Genomic DNA, 23,232 nt, shown 5'->3' on the forward strand with positions numbered 1-23,232 from the left:
GTGAGGTGGTGTGTAAGTGGGGCCCACAGAATGATGCTGCTTGGCTCCTTGGATTCAGCCCCTTTCCTAGGGGAATGTATGAACAGATATCCTGTTTTGTCAGGGGTCCCAGGGCCAGAATATATAAAACTCCTGGGTGTCTGTGTGTGCCTGAACAGCTGCTCTGCCAAGACTCCACACAGCTCTGTGTATTGGTCCCCAGGCCTTAGTGGTGTGCAGGTTGCAAAGATCTGTGGGAGAAGCATAATTTCCTTCTCATGTGGATGTGATTGCACAATCACTTGCCACTTCTTTTGGATGGGGATGAGGGTTCTTTTGGCTCTCTGCCTCTCCTGGGTGGGCCTTTGCCTCACCCTGCTTTTCTTCATTCTCAGTGCATTGAGTGGTTTGCCTTATCAGTCCTAATGTGAGAACCTGGATGCTTCAGTTGAAGGCCCTGAATTCACTTGTCCCTTTCTCTCCTCTCTGTGAGTGCTGTGGACTGCAGTTGCTTCTAATCAGCCATCTTAGCCCCTCGATCCATTTCTGTTTTCTAATTCAAAATATATTATGAACAGAAGAAGTACACACAATAGAAGGGAAAGGAAATTAACTTGGTTAAGCACCAATTCTATTGGCCAACGTCATGCTAGGAGTATGTATTATCTCATTTAATATAAAGGGAAGAGAAGTTGCTATAACAACTGTAACCATATACAATGTAATGGTAATATCTAGACATATAAAATATATATTTGCCTTGTGAGTTTGGAATGGAGTAAAAAGAAGAGGATTAGCATTAAACAAGCAACCCATTTTTATTTCTTCAATGGATATATACTGAGTACTTACTATGTGCCAGGCTCTGTTATATGTACTAAGGATAGAGTAGTGAATGAGGCAATCATTGTTCTCTTGGAGTTTATATTCTGCTCGGGGGAGACAGATATTAAATACATAAGTCAGTAAACACGTATTAGATTGTTACAAATGCTAAGCAAAAACTTGGACAAGCGTGATTGACACGTAGTGGCTGGCTGTCTAAATTGGACGGGTAGGGATGGTTTTCCTGTGGAGATGACAATATACAACATTTTACTTCATGTCTGCCAGAACCCTGGATTTAATGACCCTGAGTTACTAAGCCTTCTTATTTTACAAAGCTAAGGAGATAAAGTCCATGTCATAAGTCACATAGTTATTACATTTTCTTCCCAAACTCATGCTGAACTCTCAACATTTTTTTTTTTTTTTTTTTTTGGAGACAGCATGTCGCTCTGTCACTCGGGCTGGAGTACAGTGGTGCGATCTTAGCTCACTGCAGCCTCCACTTCCTGGGTTCAAGTGATTCTCATGCTCAGCCTCCCAAGTAGCTGGGACTACAGGTGTGTGCCACCACACTCGGCTTATTTTTGTATTTTTTATAGAAATGCGGTTTTGCCATGTGACTGGTCTTGAACTCCTGACCTCAAGTGATTCACCCACTTCAGCCTCTCAAAATGCTGGGATTATAGGCATGAGCTACCACGCCTGACCAACTCTCAACATTTTTTAATACACTTTGGTGAATACTGGAGATTTCTTTTCTTCTTTTCAAGATTCTGTGCTTTTGAAGAAATTATAGCTCATGAGGAGCAAGGTGGGCCGCCCAGAATAATTACAAGAAAATGCCAGGACAATGTGTTCATTTTTTTCTCCTTTAATCCAATAAGTAATTAATGGAGGAAATGATGCTTATCACTACTCTTAAACTTTTCAGCAGATATCTTCCCTGTGGTAAACACTGAAAGATCCATTTTCTGGCTGGCTGATTTGTTTGTTTGTTTTGAAAATCTTTGCCTCTCTGGAAAGCATGTTTGTCCTAGAATGTAGTATGATTGCCAAAGTCCCACACTGAGGACTGCTCCTCAGGATGGCCTCATACAGAATGTGTGAATTTCCATCATCAGCTAAAATGTGAACTTGAACAATAGACAGTTGGCTTCCCTCCAGTCCTAAATAAAGCTGTGTAAGAACGATGTAAAATTCTCCCTGTATCCATGTGGGAGGTGGGGCTGAAAGCTTGCAATTTGTCTGATGCTGTTTAGAGACTTTCTCCTTAAGAAACTCACCTCTTTCACCTATTCCACCTATTTCAGGGAACTAGGAGGGCTCCTCTTTTCCCAAAGTGACCTCCACTTACATTGCACTTGTAAGTACAATGTAAGTACTAAGTAATAATGAGTGGCATATATTCCCTGTGGGCTCAGCAGTAGCCTCTGTGCTTCTAAGCCTTGAATTTCTGTTGAGGATTCCTAGCCACATGGTTCTTTTCTGCCATGAACTTAGCATAATTTTGTAAAATTTCTAGACTACCTTATGATTGATCCTTTGGTTCTCTTTTACTTTTTCCTTCTGCCAAATACTATCACATTCCAAAGTTCAATACTTTACTCACTGCTTTCCTCTATTAAAGCAAGCCCCAGCACATGGTGTACTTTCTTTTCATTCATGTAGTAATCATTTATTGTAGAGTTTCAGTTACTGTGTTTGGGGTGAGAGTTATTCAAAGTGAACCAGGCCAAGATTTTACCCTAGAGACACTTACCATCTCTAACTTTTCCCTGAATTTCTATCCTGTATCTTCCACGGTCTGTAAGGCATCTTCCTCTTGATATTCTATCATTTTCTTCTACTATTAACCGCTTTCCTCCTCCACTCCCTAAACCAATTATTCTCATGCAGTTTTTCTGATTTTTGTCAATGGTGCCGTCACCCCTCCACAGTCTCTCCCTGTTACCAAGTCTCTAAGTCTTGCCATGTTGCCTTTTCCTAATGTTTGCTACTGTCTTTCCACTCCAGTGGCAAGAACGTTTGTCACGGACCTTATCAGCTCATCAACAGAACTACTGCAATACTCTCTTAGTTTTCTTTCTGCCTCCGAATATCTTCTTTTTCAGTCATCCTAGACACCTGTCACTGCCATCGTCAACTTTCCAAGGCACCTTGTAATCTAACACGGGACTATTGAGAACCCTCTGAGGCTGCCATTATCTTGGCTTTCATGATCTCCTATGTTGAGACTATTTGACCTCTAAAGTTTTCCCCCAGTCACCCTGGTAGAGATGTTCCATGCCAGCCAGATCGGCTCCCTGTGCATTGTTACTTTTGCTTTTAACTTAATGATATCTTCCCCACACAACCCTGCCCACATACAAATAGTTTACCCTTCCACTCCTGTGCACATAGCTTAATCCTCTCTTACAAATCTTGCCTAAGTCTGACATATTTTTTGAAACCTTCATAAGTCCCCAGCAGTCAGAGATTCTTCTCTCCTCTAATGACCCGTAGCACTCACCCTGCCCTCCTTTGGACTGCGGTATTATAGTCACTTGACTGTCTCTCCTACCACTTTCCTCCTTGCTTGCCTTTTCCAGCCCCTCTGGGGTCTTGGCTCTTTCTGGAACACACCAAGCAACATCCTTCGGGAAGGAGGGATTTTGTACTCTCAGTTTCCCTTGCCTGGAACACTTCTCCTTGAGATAAGCATATGATCTGCTCCCATACTTTCATTAGGCTTCTGCCCAGCTTTCATCACTGACCATCAACTAAATTAGAAAGGTCCGTCAATATCTCTCCCCTTATGTTGCTCTATTTTTCTCACAGCACTTTTAGCATTTCACATTTTTGTTATCTATTTGTGTATCTATTGAACAACTCCTGCAGTAGAATGGGGGCTCCATATGAACAAGAATTTTGCCTACTGTGTGTACTACTGTGTTTCCAGTGATTAAATACTGTCGGACACCTAGTGATGTTCAATGTTTATTAAAAATACATGAATAACTCTTTATGCCTGCCTAGTTCCTTCAGAGTCAGAAAGTCTCTTAAAATTTATAATGTCTTAACTAGCACCTAGGAGGGATCCAGTTACCTCTGTTGCCATTGTTCCATGACTGAAACCACTCCCTGTTAAGGTGACCATGGTAGACAGACATATCCAAATCCCATTTTCTGGCCTTATTGTTCATTTTGTAACATTGTAAACTATTAAACACAGTCTACTTCTCAAATATTCCCCTTTCCTTGGCCTCTAAGAATCTGGTCTCTTCTCCATCTCTGCCTGTTCCTGCTTACTTTCCAGATGATTTTTAGGTGTTCCTGTCCTCTGGGCATTCCCTCTGTAGGCATCTCCAGCTCTCTTATCCTCCCGAATGATTTAATGTTTGGTCAATTCTCATTATCACTGTTTTCATATTTGCAAATTTACTTAATTGCTAAAATGTATCTGCAACCCCCAAATCAATATTCCTTACACTTTGATGGGAAAAGTGGAGAAAAATTTGAGTCACCTGACTTGGATGTTCTCAACCAAGGTCAAGGAGGCTACGTTGCCTTCTTGTTTCAGCTCTCATATTTTATACAAGCCTCCTTGTCACAGTCTTTTTAGTGCCACATTTTTCACATGATTGTGTTTTTGTTGGTAATTTCACCGTTTAAAAGGGCTTCCAGGCAAGATGTTATCTACTGCTGCTAAAGATGAGATGGCTGTGATGTCTTACAGAGAAAATACATACATTAGAAAAGCTTTGTTTAGGCATGAGTTAGGGAGCTGTGGGCTTTTCAATGTTAAGGAATCCAATATGAGTATAAATATATGTATATATATACACACACACACATATACATATATATAATAAGGTGTTTTAAAACAGAAACACACATAAAACAAGGTTATGTATTGATCAGCAGATGAAAATGCGTGAAGAGAGGCTCACAGGAACCTAACCATGTATTTCCCCTAGGAGCAACGTCTTAGCATTTACTAATTTAGTGCACTCAGTGAATTTATAAAGCATAATCATAGCAGACGATGAGAATCAACTATACCTTTGTTTTTATTTGACCATGACTCCTAAAGCAATATCTCCAGGCAGAGCAGTTTCTCAAACCCCTCTGCCGTCTTCTCCTTTGCCTTCATTCTGGTGAAGTGGGAGAGTTCCCTTATCCCCCTCACAGGACATGTGACAGGGGTGTGACTCACTTCTTCGGTGCTCAGATCTCTAGGGGGAGCATGCAGATTGGCAGGTGCAGAGGACATGGGGAGTGCTTTTGGGCTCTGGCCCCATGGCAGCATCTAGGAGTGGGTGTCTGCAGCTCCCAAAGACCAAGTGAGCATGTGTATTACAATGTGCTCTTTCAGCTTTGCTGTCTGCAGATGTTTTGTGTTAATTAGCTCAATAGACCCAGTGTGACAGCTTTCTGTAACCTGAGCTCTTGCCCAGTGTACCAGAAAAATTGGATCACATGTGGGGTCAAAGGATGAGTGCAAGGTTTTATTGAGTGGTGGAGATGGCTCTTGGCCTTTGACAAGGCCTTTGACACCTTATCGTATGATGGGGAGCCAGAGCCAGGGATGGAGTGGGAAGGTGGTCTTCCCCTGGAGTTGGGCTACCCAGTGGCCAGACTCTTCCCTGACCACCCCCTGCCAAACAGACGCCCAGAACTCCATGCCTTCTCTTCTCTCTTTCTCTGCTGTGTCTTTCAGCCATCACTGCTCTGTGGTCTGCTGGTGTCTACTGGTCTGTTCCTCGGTTCCTCTCGACATTCAGCCACTTGTGTCTGTGCCTGATAATGTCTGGAGTTTATATGGTCACAGGATGGGGGAACATGGTAGGCCAGAGTGGTCTTGGAAAAATGCAACATTTTGGTGTGAAAACAGGAGTGTCTGTTTTCACTTAGGTCCGTGGGCACAGGCCCGAGGGTGGAGCCTTCTTCAGGGACTCTGCTCTTCTCTACTCAGCACTTCCCTGCACTCCCGTATCACTGACACCAGAATACAGTTCTGAAGTGATATATCTGATCATGTCACTTTTGTGTTTTAATACTCCTGTTGCTCTCTCTTTTGCCCAGGGTCACCCAAGCCATGTTGTAGAACATAGCTCCTATGTGATCTGTTTAGCCGTATCATCCAGAATCCTCCCAACACCTTTGCTCCAATCAGACTTCTCACCCTAGCTCAAATAGCAGACTCTTTTTTGTCCCTACACCTTTATATGTTCTCTTTGCTCTCCTTGAATGCCCTTCTCACCTTTATTAGTGTGTAAAACTCTTAATCACCCATTAAGAGGCAATGCAGGTGTCACCCACTCTGTGAAGGTTTTCGTATTGCTTACCCAGTCAATTGCTTCCACATCTGGCCTTTGACACCTTATCGTATGATTTGCATTGTGTGTGTGTCTTAGTTTTCTCAAATGTCTGTCTTTTGCACCAGACTCCAACAAATTCCTCATAACCAAGGGTCAGATTATTCTTCTCACATGGGCATCTAGTACCAGCATCAAACATCTGGTAAGTGCTTAAAAGCGTATTGAATAAACTGAAAGAATATTTGTGAGAGATGCTGAGATGTATACCTACTCTACTAAGACTTTTGCTTGGATCTGGATCATAAAATTCTATTTGTACATTATCATTAAATGAGATAATTACTATTAATTGCCTACCTTTGCCCTCAAAATGGCCCATAAAATATTCCAAGAATTTATCTGATGCAATAACAACCATCAGAAAGTCTCACTATAAAGTTTGATTCTACTAAGATCTTTCATGTTAGAGATCTTTTGTTGAATAAATGCATGAATGAATATAAAAATATGATTGAAAGAATGTTATGTAGCTTTAATTTACGAATACTGAAAGTGGGGCTAGGTGTGGTGGCTCACACCTGTAATCTAAGCACTTTGGGAGTCCAAGGCAGGAGGATCACTTGAGCCCAGGAGATCTGGCAATAATGCTCAAAGTCAGGTAGCCCTACTCAGGAGATTGAGACCAGCCTGGGCAACATAGTGAGACCTGTCTCTTAAAAAAAATAAAAAAATATTTCATATAATTAAATAATTTAAACTTACTAAAATAAAACAAAGAATACTGAAAGTGAACTTGCACATATAATATTTTAATTATACAGCCTACATTAACCTCTCTGGGCCTCAATTTCTTCAACAATAAAATGAGTTAATAATGCCCAAATCTGAGGGTGAGGATGAGCGTGTAATCATACTGTACTTAAGAATTCTTTTGGTGAACAACAACAACAACAACAACAAAACACCATGAAGTGGAAATAATTATTTCAGAATTTAAGTTTATTTGAAACGGACATTTCTACTTTTAGTGTGTTCAAAATACTGATCTCTATCCTAAAATTGTAGTTGCTTCATAACTTGACTCAGAGAAACAATTTCACCAAAAAGACATAGCCTGTGTTTTGTTTTGCAGAAATCTCTACAAGCAGAACATTTCATAGATGTTTTACACAATGATAAATAGTTATTCACAGACAGATGCTGGCCATGTGTTTTCCAAGATCAATGAAAAGTGCCAGCAAATGGGAAATTGGAGGGAAGGCAGAACAGATATTTCCTGAAGCAGCACACCTCCCAGTTGGAAACCTCAGAGTCTTTGTAAGTTTCTGCAGCAGAACTGTGGAGCACGCCAGGGCTCTGGGTGTGGTTCTGTGTGCAGCTGACTGCGGCATAACTCAATTAGGAAATTCTCAATGGCTGGGCATCTGGGTTCTAAAATGGTTGTTTATGTTCTCCAGATGGTCATGGACAGCAGAAAGGATACATATAAAAGGAAGGAATACAGAAGGGAAAAAAAGAGTTAGAAAAGTAGCTAAGCTGCTTTTGTCTTTTCCTTATTATAATCTGACTTTCTGGATAGGGTAATAAAGCAACTGCTCCAGAGAGCAATACTTTCCACTCATTTAAAGGTTCTGAAACCTCCTGCATGACTTCCGTTTGGTAAAGGAAGCTCTTTGCCTAGACATGTGCAACCTAAAGAGGACATAAAGTTAACAATTTTATTTAGGGTGACAAAAATGCTTGAATTACACAAAAATGCCTAGTTTGCATAAGTCAATATATCTCTTGCTATCGGTAATAAAACATTTTTTTAATGAGAAAGAATAATGATTAAAGTTCGTGGAGACATTTTCTTTGGAGACCAAGTAAAACAAAACTAAACACCACACGCGAGAATATATTGGTATGTTGGGATGAGAGTTTTTGACCTTTTCATTACAGTCTCAGCACCTATGATGCTGAAAGTTGTAAGCCCTCAAAGTTAGTGGAATGCTTGAGGTTAGGCACCCGATTGAGCGGGTGTTTCTCTGCAGATAACTAGTGGCATTGTTTGAGGAAATTGATTCCCAAAAAACAGTACTTATCTAAGATGCTGTAGTAAATGGTTTCAAAGCTGAGCTATGTACACCGAAGAGGCCAAATAAAAGCTTTTCTTTTTGAAATGATCATTAATTCATTCATCAAATATTCATTGTCTACCTACTGTGTGTCAGGCACTGTTTCAGGACCTGGAAACAAAACAGACAAGGTTCCCAATTTCAGGAAACTTTTATTCTAGCCTAACTGTAGTAATAGCAGCTTCCTAAATTGAATGTCTACTCCATACTAAAGTGTTTTAATACATTGTCTGGTATTCTTTAAGAACTCCTGCAAGGTTGGTGATATTGTTATCATTCTAAAGTTGAGCAAACAACCAGGAAGAGGTTAAACGATTTTCTGAAAGCAACGAAGTAACTGTAAAAACTGGTATTTGCCCACAGGTATGTCTTCCTTCAAAGTTGTACTTTTTCCCGTCTACTTTACTGCCCTACAGTGACCTAGAGTATTTCTGCAGATATTGTGCTTTTTTTTTTTTTTTTTTTTTTTTTTTTTTTTTTTTTTTTTTTTTTTAGGTGGAGTTTCGCTCTTGTCGCCCAGGCTGGAGGGCAGTGGCACAATCTCAGTTCACTGAAGCCTCCGCCTCCTGGGTTCATGTGATTTTCCTGCCTCAGGCTTCCGAGTTGCTGAGTAGCTGGGATTACAGGCACTCGCCACCATGCCTGGCTAATTTTTGTATTTTTAGCAGAGACAGGGTTTCACCATGTTGGTCAGGCTGGTCTCAAACTCCTGACCTCACATGATCCTCCCACCTGGACCTCCCAAAGTGCTGGGATTACAGGCATGAGCCACTGCACCCAGCCAAGATATTGTGGTTTTTAAGATTATGATGATGAACAGGGTGTATGATTCTGCTTTTTACAATGATGATGTACACTGCTGCTGCCACCACCACAACTATTACTACTTCTTAACCCTTTATGCTGCTGAAAATGGCCTCTGAACCTCAGAGAGGGTGAAGAAGGGCCTCTGTTCTATTCAGCAGTTCTAGTTGTTTTGCAAGGAGCTAGATATAAACAACTTTGCCTTATCCAGTAAATCTTTTCTATATTCTCCATTTATTCTGCTGAAGGCTCCTCTATAATAGAATCATGATTTTGTTCTTTTATTCAGTTTCAATAAATACTTACTAAAGACCTACTATGTGCTAGGCACTGTGCTGGGTGCTGGAGAAAAATGATGATGAAGCTAGAAATTTTGATAATTAAACATTTTATCAATCTATTATACATATGTGGTTTAAAATACCAAGTGATACTACAAAGCTAATAATAAAGTATAGTGGTTCCCCACCCATTGCCCTTCATTGCCAATAATACACCTTCCAACTGGCAACCGTTTTTGACTTTATAAGCTATTTCTTTTGGCATTTACACACTCATAATTCTACATAATGTGTGTATGCTACTATCTTTGTTTTATATATTATCTAATGACTTCCTATCACTCTGTTTCCTCCATCCTTCCAATATAGATGTATTATAATTTTAGCTAAATCATTATTATTATTCATTATTATGCCTATGCAAATATTACTTACAAATGAACGTTGCCATAAGATTATGTTCCTTTTTTATTGTTACTAAAGTTGATAATTTTTTCCAATTGCAGTTATTCTTTTCATACATTTTATTGACCTCTCAGCATCATTTTTCCTAATATTAGGAGATTTTTAGTTACTTTTGTTACTTAGAGAAATTTTGCTTTGAAGATTCATTTGAACTTCCCAGATATCTTGAGTTTCTCCTTTTCTTTCATACTTGGAATTCCCTTTACCATTCTGAGTTTGATTACATGTTTCCTGTATTTTATGACTTCCTCCTTTTTGGTTTTACTCCTTTGATAGACCACATATTCCACTAGTTTGGTGAGGTTGAAAAGATAGTACAATTAAAAAAAAATGTGATGACAGCTACCAAAATGCCTGTTTCCTGAATCGTGCTGCTCCTCTCTGGATGAGTCATCTCCATAGCCTTTTCTTTCACTAGCAACCTGCAGATACTCTTTCTCTCCCTTCAGTTTTGGATTCTCTCTTTTACTTTTTCTTCTGATTTCTTGATGTATTCCCATATTTTGGTGGCAAACTTTCTCCACTCTCTTCTTAAGGAAAACAGGTTATTTTAAATTAACTAATTGATCAATATTGCATGATGGGTGTCTAAAAATGCCTTTATTCTTCCCTGATGAGATTAATTGTTGGTTGGATGTGGAATTCTAGTTCAGCAATGATTTTGCTTCGGAATTTTGAAGGCATTGTTCTACTGTTTTGTTACTTTCAGTATGTCAGTCAGATTACTGACCTCTTACATGAGCCCTGAATTTTCATTTGATAAGCTTGTAAAACCTTTTTGTTTCCACAGTCCTGAAATTTCATAATGATTTCCCTTGGTGTGGGTCTATTTTTACCTATTTTTCTGGGTACTCCATGGGCCTTTTCAATCTAAAAATTTATAACTTGGAGTTGTTGGAAATTTTCTTGTATTCTTTCTTTTATGATTTTTCTCTCTACTTTCTTTGTACTTTGGTTTTGAACACCTATTATTTGAATGTTGTGCCTCTTAAAATAATGCTCATATGTTTCTTCCCCTATTCTCCATTTCTTTGGTCTTCAGTGAACTTTTGGCACGATTACTCCAACATTATCTTTGAGCTTTCTATTGCGATTTTTATTTATTTATTTTTGCTATAATATTGCTAAATTCCAAGTCTTTTTTCTTCTTCTCAGTAAGTTCTTTTTTCATAGCATTCACTTCTTGTTTCATGGATGAAATATATCCTCTTATCTCAAAACAGATAATGAGGTTTTTTTTGTTGTTGATATTATTATTGTTGAAGTTTTTCTCCCTGAATAGTTTCTGTTTTGTCCAAGTTGCTTTTTCTGTTTGTCTGTTTGCTTATTTTGTTTTGGTCTCTTGCCTCCGTATTAGAATTTTTTCTTAGATGTCTGATTATTCTTGATTGTTTTAATCATGTTATTCATGATTAGGATTGGAGCATTAAAAAGCTATTTAGGAGCCCTGAGGTAATGAGTAGGGCTACCTGACTTTGAGCATTATTGCCTGATGACCTGAATGAGAAGCACTTTTTGGAGAATTTCTGGTGTCAACATCTTTAAATCTTTTAAAAAATTATTATACTTTAAGTTTTAGGGTAGGTATGCACAACGTGCAGGTTTGTTACATGTATATACATGTGCCATGTTGGTGTGCTGCACCCATTAACTCATCATTTACATTAGATATTTCTCCTAATGCTATCCTTCCCCCCTACCCCCCACCCCATGACAGGCCCTGATGTGTGATGTTCCCTGCCCTGTGTCCAAGTGTTCTTATTGTTCAATTCCCACCTATGAGTGAGAACATGCAGTGTCTGGTTTTCTGTCCCTGTGATAGTTTGCTCAGAATAATGGTTTTCAGCTTCATCCGTATCTCTACAAAGAACATGAACTCATCCTTTTTTATGGCTGCATAGTATTCCATAGTGTATATGTGCCACATTTTTTTTTAAATTTATTTATTATTATTATACTTTAAGTTGTAGGGTACATGTGCATAACGTGCAGGTTTGTTACATATGTATACTTGTGTGCCACATTTTCTTAATCCAGTCTATCATTGATGGACATTTGGGTTGGTTCCAGTCTTTGCTATTGTGAATAGTGCCGCAATAAACATATGTGTGCATGTGTCTTTACAGTAGCATGATTTATAATTCTTTGGGTATATACCCAGTAATTGGATCACTGGGTCAAATGGTATTTCTAGTTCTAGATCCTCGAGGAATCGCCACACTGTCTTCCACAATGGTTGAACTAGTTTACGCTCCCATGAACAGTGTAAAAATGTTCCTTTTTCTCCACATCCTCTCCAGCACCTGTTGTTACCTGACATTTTAATGATCACCATTCTAACTGGTGTGAGATGGTATCTCATTGCGGTTTTGGTTTGCATTTCTCTGATGACTAGTGATGATGAGCATTTTTTCATGTGTCTGTCAGCTGCATAAAAGTATTCTTTTGAGAAATGTCCACTTCCTTTCCCACTTTTTGATGGGATTTTTTTTTCTTTTAAGTTTGTTTAAGTTCTTTGTAGATTCTGGAAATTAGCCCTTTGTCAGATACGTAGATTGTGAAAAGTTTCTCCCATTCTGTAGGTTGCCTGTTCACTCTGATGGTAGTTTCTTTTGCTGTGCAGAAACTCTTTAGTTTAATTAGATCCAATTTGTGTATTTTGGCTTTTGTTGCCATTGCTTTTGGTGTTTTAGTCATGAAGTCCTTGCCCATGCCTATGTCCTGAATTGTATTGCCTAGGTTTTCTTCTAGGGTTTTTATGGTTTTAAGTCTAACATCTAAGTTTCTAATCCATCTTGAATTAATTTTTGTATAATGTGTAAGGAAGGGATGCAGTTTCAGCTTTCTACATATAGCTAGCCAGTTTTCCCAGCACCATTTATTAAATAGAGAATCCTTTCCCCATTTCTTGTTTTTGTCAGGGTTGTCAAAGATCAGATGGTTGTAGATGTGTGATGTTATTTCTGAGGCCTCTGTTCTGTTCCATTGGTCTATATCTCTGTTTTGGTACCAGTACCATGTTGTTTTGGTTACTGTAGCCTTGTAGTATACTTTGAAGTCAGGTAGCGAGATGCCTCCAGCTTTGTTCTTTTTGCTTAGGATTTTCTTGGCAATGAGGGCTCTTTTTTGGTTCCATATTAACTTTAAAGTAGTTTTTTCCGATTCTGTGAAGAAAGTCATTGGTAGCTTGATGGGGATGGCATTGAATCTATAAATTACCTTAGGCAGTATGGCCATTTTCACGATATTGATTCTTCCTATCCATGAGCATGGAATGTTCTTCCATTTGTTTGTGTCCTCTTTTATTTCACTGAGCAGTGGTTTGTAGTTCTCCTTGAAGAGGTCCTTCACATCCCTTGTAAGTTGGATTCCTGGGTATTTTATTCTCTTTGAAGCAACTGTGAATGGGAGTTCACTCATGATTTGTCTCTCTGTTTGTATTTTATTGGTGTATAGGAATGCTTGTGATTTTCACACACTGGTTTTTGTATCCTGAGACTTTGCTGAACTTGCCTATCAGCTTCCGGAGCTTTGGGACTGAGACGATGGGGTTTTCTAAATATACAATCATGTCATCTGCAAACAGGGACAATTTGACTTCCTCTTTTCCTAACTGAATACACTTTATTTCGTTCTTCTGCCTGATTGCCATGAACTTCCAACACTATGTTGAATAGGAGTAGTGAGAGAGGGCATCCCTGTATACTGCCAGTTTTCAAAGGGTATGCTTCCAGTTTTTGCCCATTTGGTATGATATTGGCTGTGAGTTTGTCATAAATAGCTCTTATTATATTGAGATACACCCCATCAATACCTAGTTTATCGAGAGTTTTTAGCATGAAGGGCTGTTGAATTTTGTCGAAGGCGTTTTCTGCATCTATTGAGATAATCATGTGGTTTTTGTCTTTGGTTCTGTTTATGTGATGGATTATGTATATTGATTTGCATATGTTGAGCTGGCCTTGCATCCCAGGGATGAAGCCAACCTGATCATGGTGGATAAGCTTTTTGATCTGCTACTGGATTCGGTTTGCCAGTATTTTATAGAGGATTTTCGCATCAATGTTCATCAGGGACATTGATCTAAAATTCTTTTTTTCTGTTGTGTCTCTGCCAGGCTTTGGTATCAGGATGATGTTGGCCTCATAAAATGAGTCAGGAAGGATTCCCTCTTTTTCTATTGATTGGAATAGTTTCAGAAGGAATGGTACCAGCTCCTCTTTGTACCACTGATAGAATTTGGCTGTGAATCTGTCTGGTTCTGGACTTTTTTTGGTTGGTAGGCTACTGATTATTGCCTCAATTTCAGAGGCTGTTATTCATTTAATCAAGAATTCAGCTTCTTCCTGGTTTAGTCTTGGGAATGTGTATGTGTACAGGAATTTATCCATTTCTTCTAAATTTTCTAGTTTATTTGTGTAGAGGTGTTTATAGTATTCTCTGATGGTAGTTTGTATTTCTGTGGGATTGGTGGTGATATCCCCTTTATCATTTTTTATTGCATCTATTTGATTCTTCTCTCTTTTCTTCTTTATTAGTCTTGCTAGCAATCTATCAATTTTGTTGATCTTTTAAAAAATCAGCTCCTGGATTCACTGATTTTTTGAAGGGTTTTTTCTGTTTCTATCTCCTTCAGTTCTGCTCTGATCTTAGTTATTTTTTGCCTTCTGTTAGCTTTTGAATTTATGCGCTCTTGCTTCTCTAGTTCTTTTGTGATGTTAGAGTGTCAATTTTAGATCTTTCCTGCTTTCTCTTGTGGGCATTTAGTGCTATAAATTTCCCTCTACACACTGCTTTAAATGTGTCCCAGAGATTCTGGTATGTTGTATCTTTGTTCTCATTGGTTTCAAAGAACATCTTTATTTCTGCCTTCATTTCGTTATGTACCCAGTAGTCATTCAGGAGCAGGTTGTTCAGTTTCCATGTAGTTGAGTGGTTTTGATTGAGTTTCTTAGTCCTGAGTTCTAGTTTGATTGCACTGTGGTCTGAGAGACAGTTTGTTATAATTTCTGTTGTACATTTGCTGAGGAGTGCTTTACTTCCAATTATGTGGTCAATTTTGGAATAAGTGCGATGTGGTGCTGAGAAGAATGTATATTCTGTTGATTTGGGGTGGAGAGTTCTATAGATGTCCATTAGGTCTGCTTGCTGCAGAGATGAGTTCAATTCCTGGATATCCTTGTTAACTTTCTGTCTCGTTGATCTGTCTAATGTTGACAGTGGAGTGTTGAAGTCTCCCATTATTATTGTATGGGAGTCTAAGTCTCTTTGCAAGTCTCTAAGGACTTGCTTGATGAATCTGGGTGCTCCTGTATTGGGTGTATATATATTTAGGATAGTTAGCTCTTCCTGTTGAATTGATCCCTTTACCATTATGTAATGGCCTTCTTTGTCTCTTTTGATCTTTGATGGTTTAAAGTCTGTTTTATCAGAGACTAGTATTGCAACCCCTGCTTTTTTTTGTTCTCCATTTGCTTGGTAAATCTTCCTCCATCCCTTTATTTTGAGCCTATGTATGTCTCTGCATGTGAGATGGGTCTCCTGAATACAGCAGACTGATGGGTCTTGACTCTTTATCCAGTTTGCCAGTCTGTGTCTTTTAATTGGAGCATTTAGTCCATTTACATTTAAGGTTAATATTGTTATGTGTGAACTTGATCCCGCCATTATGATATTAACTGGTTATTTTGCTCATTAGTCGATGCAGTTACATTTTGGCATGTTTTTGCAATGGCTGGTACCGGTTGTTCCTTTCCATGTTTAGTGCTTCCTTCAGGGTCTCTTGTAAGGCAGGCCTAGTGGTGACAAAATCTCTAAGCATTTGCTTATCTGTAAAGGATTTTATTTCTCCTTCACTTATGAAGCTTAGTTTTGCTGGATATGAAATTCTGGGTTTAAAATTCTTTTCTTTAAGAATGTTGAATATTGGCCCCCACTCTCTTCTGGCTTGTAGAGTTTCTGCCGAGAGATCTGCTGTTAGTCTGATGGGCTTCCCTTTGTAGGTAACCCAACCTTTCTCTCTGGCTTCCCTTAACATTTTTTTCTTCATTTCAACCTTGGTGAATCTGACAATTATGTGTCTTGGGGTTGCTCTTCTTGAGGAGTATCTTTATGGTGTTCTCTGTATTTCCTGAATTTGAATGTTGACCTGCCCTGCTAGGTTGGGGAAGTTCTCCTGGATAATATCGTGCAGAGTGTTTTCCAACTTGGTTGCATTCTTCCCATCACTTTTAGGTACACCAATGAAATGTAGATTTGGTCTTTTCACGTAGTCCCAAATTTCTTGGAGGCTTGGTTCATTTTACTCTTGTTTTCTCTAAGCTTCTCTTCTTGCTTCATTTCATTAATTTGATCTTCAGTCACTGATACCCTTTCTTCTACTTGATCGAATTGGCTACTGAAGCTTGTGCATGCGTCACTTAGTTCTCGTCCCATGGTTTTCAGCTCCATCAGGTCACTTAGGGTCTTCTCTGTGCTATTTATTCTAGTTAGTTATTCATCTAATCTTTTTTCAACGTTTTTAGTTTCCTATCAATGGGTTTCAACATCCTCCTTTAGCTCGGAGAAGTTTGTTGTTACCGACCTTCTGAAGCCTACTTCTGTCAGCTCATCAAAGTCATTCTCCATCCAGTTTTGTTCTGTTGCTGATGAGGAGCTGTGATCCTTTGAGGAGAAGCAGCACTTTGGTTTTTAGAATTTTCATCTTTTCTGCTCTGGTTTCTCCCCATCTTTGTGGTTTTATCTGCCTTTGTTCTTTGATGTTGGAGACCTACAGATGGGAATTTGGTGTGGATCTCCTTTTCGTTGATGTTGTTGCTATTCCTTTCTGTTTATTAGTTTTCCTTCTAACAGTCAGGACCCTCAGCTGCAGGTCTGTTGGAGTCCGCTCCAGACCCTGTTTGCCTGGATGTCACTAGTGGAGGCTGCAGAACAGCAAATATTGATGCTTGATCCTTCCTCTGGAAGCTTTGTCTCAGAAGGGTACCTGCCTGTATGAGGTGTGTGTCAGTCCCTACTGGGAAGTGTCTCCAAGTTACGCTACATGGGGGTCAGGGACCCACTTGAGGAGGCAGTCTGTCCATTCTCAGAGCTCAAACTCCATGCTGGGAGAACCACTGCTCTCTTCAGAGCTGTCAGACAGGGACGTTTAAGTCTGCAGAAGTTTCTGCTGCCTTTTGTTCAGCTATGCTTTGCCCCAAGAGGCAGAGTCTACAAAGGCAGGCAGGCGGGCTTTGTTGAGCTGTGGTGGGCTCCACCCAGTTCAAGCTCCCCTTGGCCGCTTTGTTTACCTACTCAAGCCTCAGCAATGGCAGACACCCCTCCCCCAGCCCAGGCTGCTGCCTCGCAGTTGGATCTTGGACTGCTGTGCTAGTAGTGAGCAAGGCTCCTTGGGCATGGGACCTGCCAAGCCAGGTGTGGGATATAATCTCCTGGTGTGCCATTTGCTAAGACTGTTGGAAAAGCACAGTACTAGGGTGGGAGTGTCCCAATTTTCCAGGTACCATCTGTCACGGGTTCCTTTGGCTAGGAAAGGGAAATCCCCTGACTCCTTATGCTTCCTGGGGGAAGCAACACCCCACCCGGCTTTGGCTCACCCTCCATGGGCTGCACCCACTGTCCAACCAGTCCCAGTGAGATGAACCAGGTACCTCAGTTGGAAATGCAGAAATCACCAGTCTTCTCTGTTGATCATGCTGAGAGCTGCAGACTGGACTTGTTCCTATTTGGCCATCTTGGAACCCCTCCATCTTTAGATCTTTTTGTGGGGTCAAAAGTGAGTTAGAACCTTCAGAGAAGTCACCTCTCTCCTGCCTAGAAGTACAAGTCTAGTTGCAAAGACTCTAAGGGCCAACTGGAAGAAGAGGACTGAGGGTTTCTTCACTTAGCATTCAGCACATATATGAAAATTTAACTTCCCTCTTTTCAGTATAATACCCATTTGTTCTACTTTGTCAGAGACCCTGTACTCTCTGCAAAGAATGAGCTTCCAGTATCTCTGTAGAGGTCATGATGGTGGTGATGATAAGAGGGTAGGAGTGAAAAAGAACCTAATTACTTTTCCAATGCTTTCAGCAATCTTCCTGAAAAGACAGATCATTAGGCTTCCTGGCTCCCTTGTCTTCCCTTTCCAGAACTGGGCAGGGAGCTGATTCTATGGTACTGATTCAGCCCAGTAAAGCATAGTGAGATCTCAAGCTGCTTTAGAGACCAAAGTACGGAAACTTCTAAGTTATACTCCAAGGCCAGTATACCTCTTAGTTATATAGAAAAAGAGGGATCTTCTCTTTCTATCCAGCCTATAAATATGAATGTTCAGGCCCCATTTGGAACATCAGTGGCAGCTTGGAGAATATTATATGTAGGGGTTGGTTTTCAATCACTTCTCAGTTCAGCACTTAGCCTTCTTTTGTCTTGTAGGTCACTTACTTCTGGACTATATTCTTTCTGGCTTCCAAACATTTATTATTCATATTTTCTCTCGTGGTCTCCTCAGTTTTGTGGCTTATGTCTGTTTTTAGAAAAAAATATTTTGCTATAGTTTTCGTGGTATTTGGCTCTGTGTATTTCTGAATTGCCCTCTCAACCCAGAACTGAACATTTTTTCCCCCTCACCAGTGCATCTTTAACACCTGGTGTAGTGCCTGGAAAATAAGTAGATGCTCAATTAAGACTTTGTTGACCTCAACCCACATTACGTATAATATTTATGCTGTTACTAGCTATCCTCATGATCTCCAGAGAATTCTTGTTAGCCTTAAATAAAGTGACACAATGGATATTAAGGCACCTTGTAATTTGGTTGTATGATTAGGATAAAGATGAAGGTTATGACAATGCTTTCTCTCTTTCTTTGTGTGTCTGGTTTCTTGTTATTTCCTTTAGACATATAATTTCTAATCTTCATTAAAAACTTGTAAAATTATTGTGATTAATCCCATTTCATAGGCACAGCTTATTTCATTGCACTTTATGGACCTTTGCAGATAACGCATTTCTTTTTAACAAATTAAAGATTTGTGACAACTCTGTGTTTGTGGCAAGTGTATGCATGCAATTTTTCTGATACCATGTGCTCAATTCCTTTCTCTGTATCACATTTTTATAATTCCTGCAATATTTCAAACTCTTTCATTATTATTATATTTGATATGATGATCTTTGATCAGTGATCTTTGATGTTACTATTTTTGAGGGGCGCCACAAACTGCATTTATATAGGATGGTGAACTTACTTGATAAACATTGTGTGTGTTCTGACTGCTTCACTAACTGGCCATTTCCTCAGTTCTTTCCTTTTTTTCTCTCTAGCCCCTGAGAAACAACAATATAAAAGTTAGACAAGTTAATAACCCTGCAGTGAGTGGCCTCTAAGTATTCAAGTGAAAGGAAGTGTTGCATGTCTATCATTTTAAATCAAAAGCTAGAGATGTTTGAGCTTAGTGAGGAAGGCATGTAGAAAGCCAAGGGATGCCAAAAGCTAGGCTTCTTGTGCCAAACAGTTAGCTAAGTTGTAAATGCAAAGAACATTTAAAATGTTACTTCAGTGAATGCAAATGATAAGAAAGTGAGACAGACTTATTGCTAATATAAAGAAAGTTTGAGTGGTCTGGATACGTGAAATTAGCCAAAACATTTCCTTAAGCCAAAGCCTAACAAAGCAAGGCCCTCACTCTCTTCAATTCTGTGAAGGCTAAGAGGGGTAAGGAAGCTGCAGATACGTAGTTAGGAAGCTAGCAGAGGTTGGTTCCTGAGGTTTAAGGAAAGAAGCCATCTCCATAACATAAAAGTGCAAGGCAAAGCAACAAGTGCTAATATAAGGCTGCAGAAAGTTATTTAGAAGATCTAGCTAAGATAATTGAAGAAGATGGCAATACCAAACAACAGATTTTTCAGTGTGGATGAAAAAGGTGCCATCAAGAAGAAGAAGAAGAAGAAGAAGAAGAAGAAGAAGAAGAAGCAGAAGCAGCAGCAGCAGCAGCAGCTGCTATCTAGAACTTCCAAAGAAAGAGAGAAGCCAATGCCTAACTTCAGAGTTGAAGGAAGGCTGACTCTCTTGTTAAGGACTAATGCAGCTGGTGACTTTATGTTGAAACCAATGCTCATCTACCATTCTGAAAATCCCAGGGCCATTAAAAATTATGCTAAGTCTATTCTGCCTGTGTTTTATAAATAGAACAACAAAGTCTGCATTAAAGCATATCTATTCATGACATGGTTTACTGAATATTTGAAACTCACTGTTAAGAACTACCGCTCAGAAAAAAGCATTTCTTTCAAATTATTACTGTTCATTGTCAATATACCTAGTTACCCAATAACTCTGATAGAGATGTACAGGGAGATTAATGCTGTTTTTGTGCCTGCTAACATAGCATCCATTCTGCAGCCCATGGATCAAGGATTAATTTTGACTTTCAAGTTTTATTATTTAAGAAATACATTTTCTAAGGCTATAACTGACATATGATTCCTTTGATGGATCTGGGCAAAAGTAAATTGAGAACCTTCTGGAAATGATTCACCATTCTAGATGTCATTAAGAACATTCATCATTCATGGAGAAGGTCAAAATATCCACATTAACAGGAGTTTGGAAGATGTTGATTCTAACCCTCCTGGATGACTTCAAAGGATTTGAGATTTCAGTAGAGGAAGTCACTGCAGATGAGGTGGAAATATCAAGAGAACTAGGATTAGAAATGGAGCCTGGAGATGGGACTAAATTGCTGCAATATCATGATAACATTTGAGCAAATACGGAGTTCTTTCTTATAAATGAACAAAGACAGTGGTTTCTTGAGATGGAATCTACTCCTGGCGAAGATGCTGTGAACATTGTTGAGATGACAACAAAGGATTTAGAATATTTTGTAAACTTAGTTCATAAAACAGAGGCAGGATTTGAAAGGATGGACTTCAATTTTGGAAGAAGTTCTACTATGGGTAAAATGCAGTCAAATGGCATCACATGCTGCAAAGAAATATTTCATGAAAGGCAGAATCATTTGATGTGGCAACCTTCACTGTAGCTTGAAGGACTTTAATGTGGGGTGGCACACTTTAATGTTTTTGAATGGCTTGAATGTAGGGTGGCTTAAGAAATTTCCACAGCCACCTAACCTTCAAGCAACTGCCACTCTGATAGGTCAGCAATCATCAACATGGAGACAAGACTCTCCAGCAGCAGAAAGATGAGATTTTGCTCAAGGCTCTGAGGGTCATTAGCATTTTTTAACTATAAAGCACTTTTAAATTAAGGCTTGTACATTTTTTTTTTTTAGACATAACACTATTGCACACTTAATAATGGTGTAAACGTAACTTTTATATACACTGGAAAACCAAAAAATGTGTGTGACTCACTTATTTCAATATTTGCTTTATTGCAGTGGTCTGGAACCAAACCTGCAATTCTCTGAGCTATGCTTATATTTTCTTTTTCTTCTCATTTTCTATTCTCATTGTCATTCTTGCCAATTTCAAGTAAAAAGTTTTTTATATTTTAGTTTTTGTTCATTTATAAAGAGCAAGCCACATAAAGATCTTGATTTTTTGCTAAGACACATTTTCTTGGGTTTAGTTGTGGCTACTGAGATGACAAGCTACTAAACAACTAGGATTCCACTTATACTAATTTTACCTCATCACTAAAAAACACACAAAAAACCCAATACACATGTCTGAAACTTTATCCTACTCCCAAAGAATGCTAGAGGCATGGTACACCAGTTTTGAGATATTAATCAAAAAGTTTAAGTGTTTTAGGCCCCAAACCCACTTTACTTGATTCAACTTCTATTTTAAAATTAAGTTAGTCCTAAATTAAATTTTAATTGCAGAGAATATATGGGTATTCACAAGGCTGCTAGGCAGACTAAATAGGAAAACACGGGAAATGAGAACATTTAGTCCATGAACCCCAACACTAAAAAATAAACACACATGTGTTCCCATATGGAGAAACTGTGGGATTCTAAAGCAGTGCAGAGGCACACTGCTTTCCTATGCTGCCTGGATTGATTATAACTGAGAAAACCAGGCAAAATTCTGGTCCGGGAAAAAGTGTCTTCACCATTCAAGAGGCTTCCCTCCCCCAGTGCGACTGCATTAGCATTCGTTTCTTGGGTTCCCAGGTGAATAGTGTCGATGTAATTACATTTTGTGTAATCTTAGCAAAACCGAAAGAGCAATATACTCAATTTAAATGCAATGGGAAAATGCTATGCTTTATGATAGCACAGATCTTTGTTCCTCTTCAGAGGCACTTTCATCCGCTGCATCAGAAGAGGGAGGTGAGATTTCAGTAGAGTACATCTGCTGCTCTGAGAGGTATTTGAGAAAGGTCATGCTCTTGCTGTAATGGGTCCTTCTTCAAACCTCAAGCAATAGCACCTTGAAGCTTACTCCTTAAACCATCCCTAAATTACCCTTCTCAGGTTGTGCAGATGGATATTGTTGTGTGGCTCCTGAAAGATCAAAAGGAAGCTGAGACCAACCCAAGCTGGTTGCCTCTGCCCTTTAATATGTAAAAAGCAAAACCCAACAAAACAGTTATCTGTATTAATTGCTACTCTCAAAGGGGTGAGCTGGGGGCAAGAAAATGAGTGAGCTCTAAAACTGTAGTCAGAGCAAAGACCTTGAGCGACAAGGTTAGCCAAGAAAGATTAAAAAAAAATCATCTAGTTAAAAACCTCACTAGTTGAATGGGATGACAGATGAATGATGGATGCAGGTGGGAAAATGGGATTCCCTTCAAAGAAAAGAGTGTGATGTGCAAGGCAATGAGGAAACTCGAGGTCCTGGTGCGTAGCGCAGGGAGCAGATAATGCCTGTCTTGTGTGCTCATTGTATTGTCAGAAACTGCTGAAATGAATCCCCTGGGGAGCTGCTATAAAAGAAGGCAAACCCAAGAGCAGTTTCCCATTTTGGTATAAATTTAGAGGAACTGTAATTGTCATTGTGCTACTCTTTAAGGTCAAGTTTTTATGAAAAGTAAAACTGAAGAGTGTGGGCTCTTGAGTCAGACACATTGAGACCCTAATTCACTGTTAACTAGTTATGAAGCTATTTTTAACCTCAGGGAGCTCTGTTTTTTTCATCTGTAAAATGGGAATAACAACTATCTCCTTTCTTTTCTGTTTTGAGGAGTGGCGATAATGAGGTTAAAGTAACTAGAATCATGCCAGGCATGGAAGAGGTGCTACAGGGATGGTAGATATTATTTGAGTGCTAGAAATAACAATAAAGTAATAAAACCTTGGATATAGTTTTTAAAATATGTCATATCCTGGACAGCAATGAGTCCTATTGATCTTCAGGATGAAAGGGTGAAACTTTGTGTATGGATGAGTGAATACCATTGATGATATCTGAAAGACAAATAAACAAAGAAGTGAAAACAGAGAACCAACCAAGGTTAAAACAAGCCCTAAAACCCAAAACTAAAACCAATACCAA

Source organism: Macaca mulatta, chromosome 8 (genome assembly GCF_049350105.2).
Source record: "Macaca mulatta isolate MMU2019108-1 chromosome 8, T2T-MMU8v2.0, whole genome shotgun sequence".
Lineage (NCBI taxonomy): Eukaryota > Metazoa > Chordata > Mammalia > Primates > Cercopithecidae > Macaca > Macaca mulatta.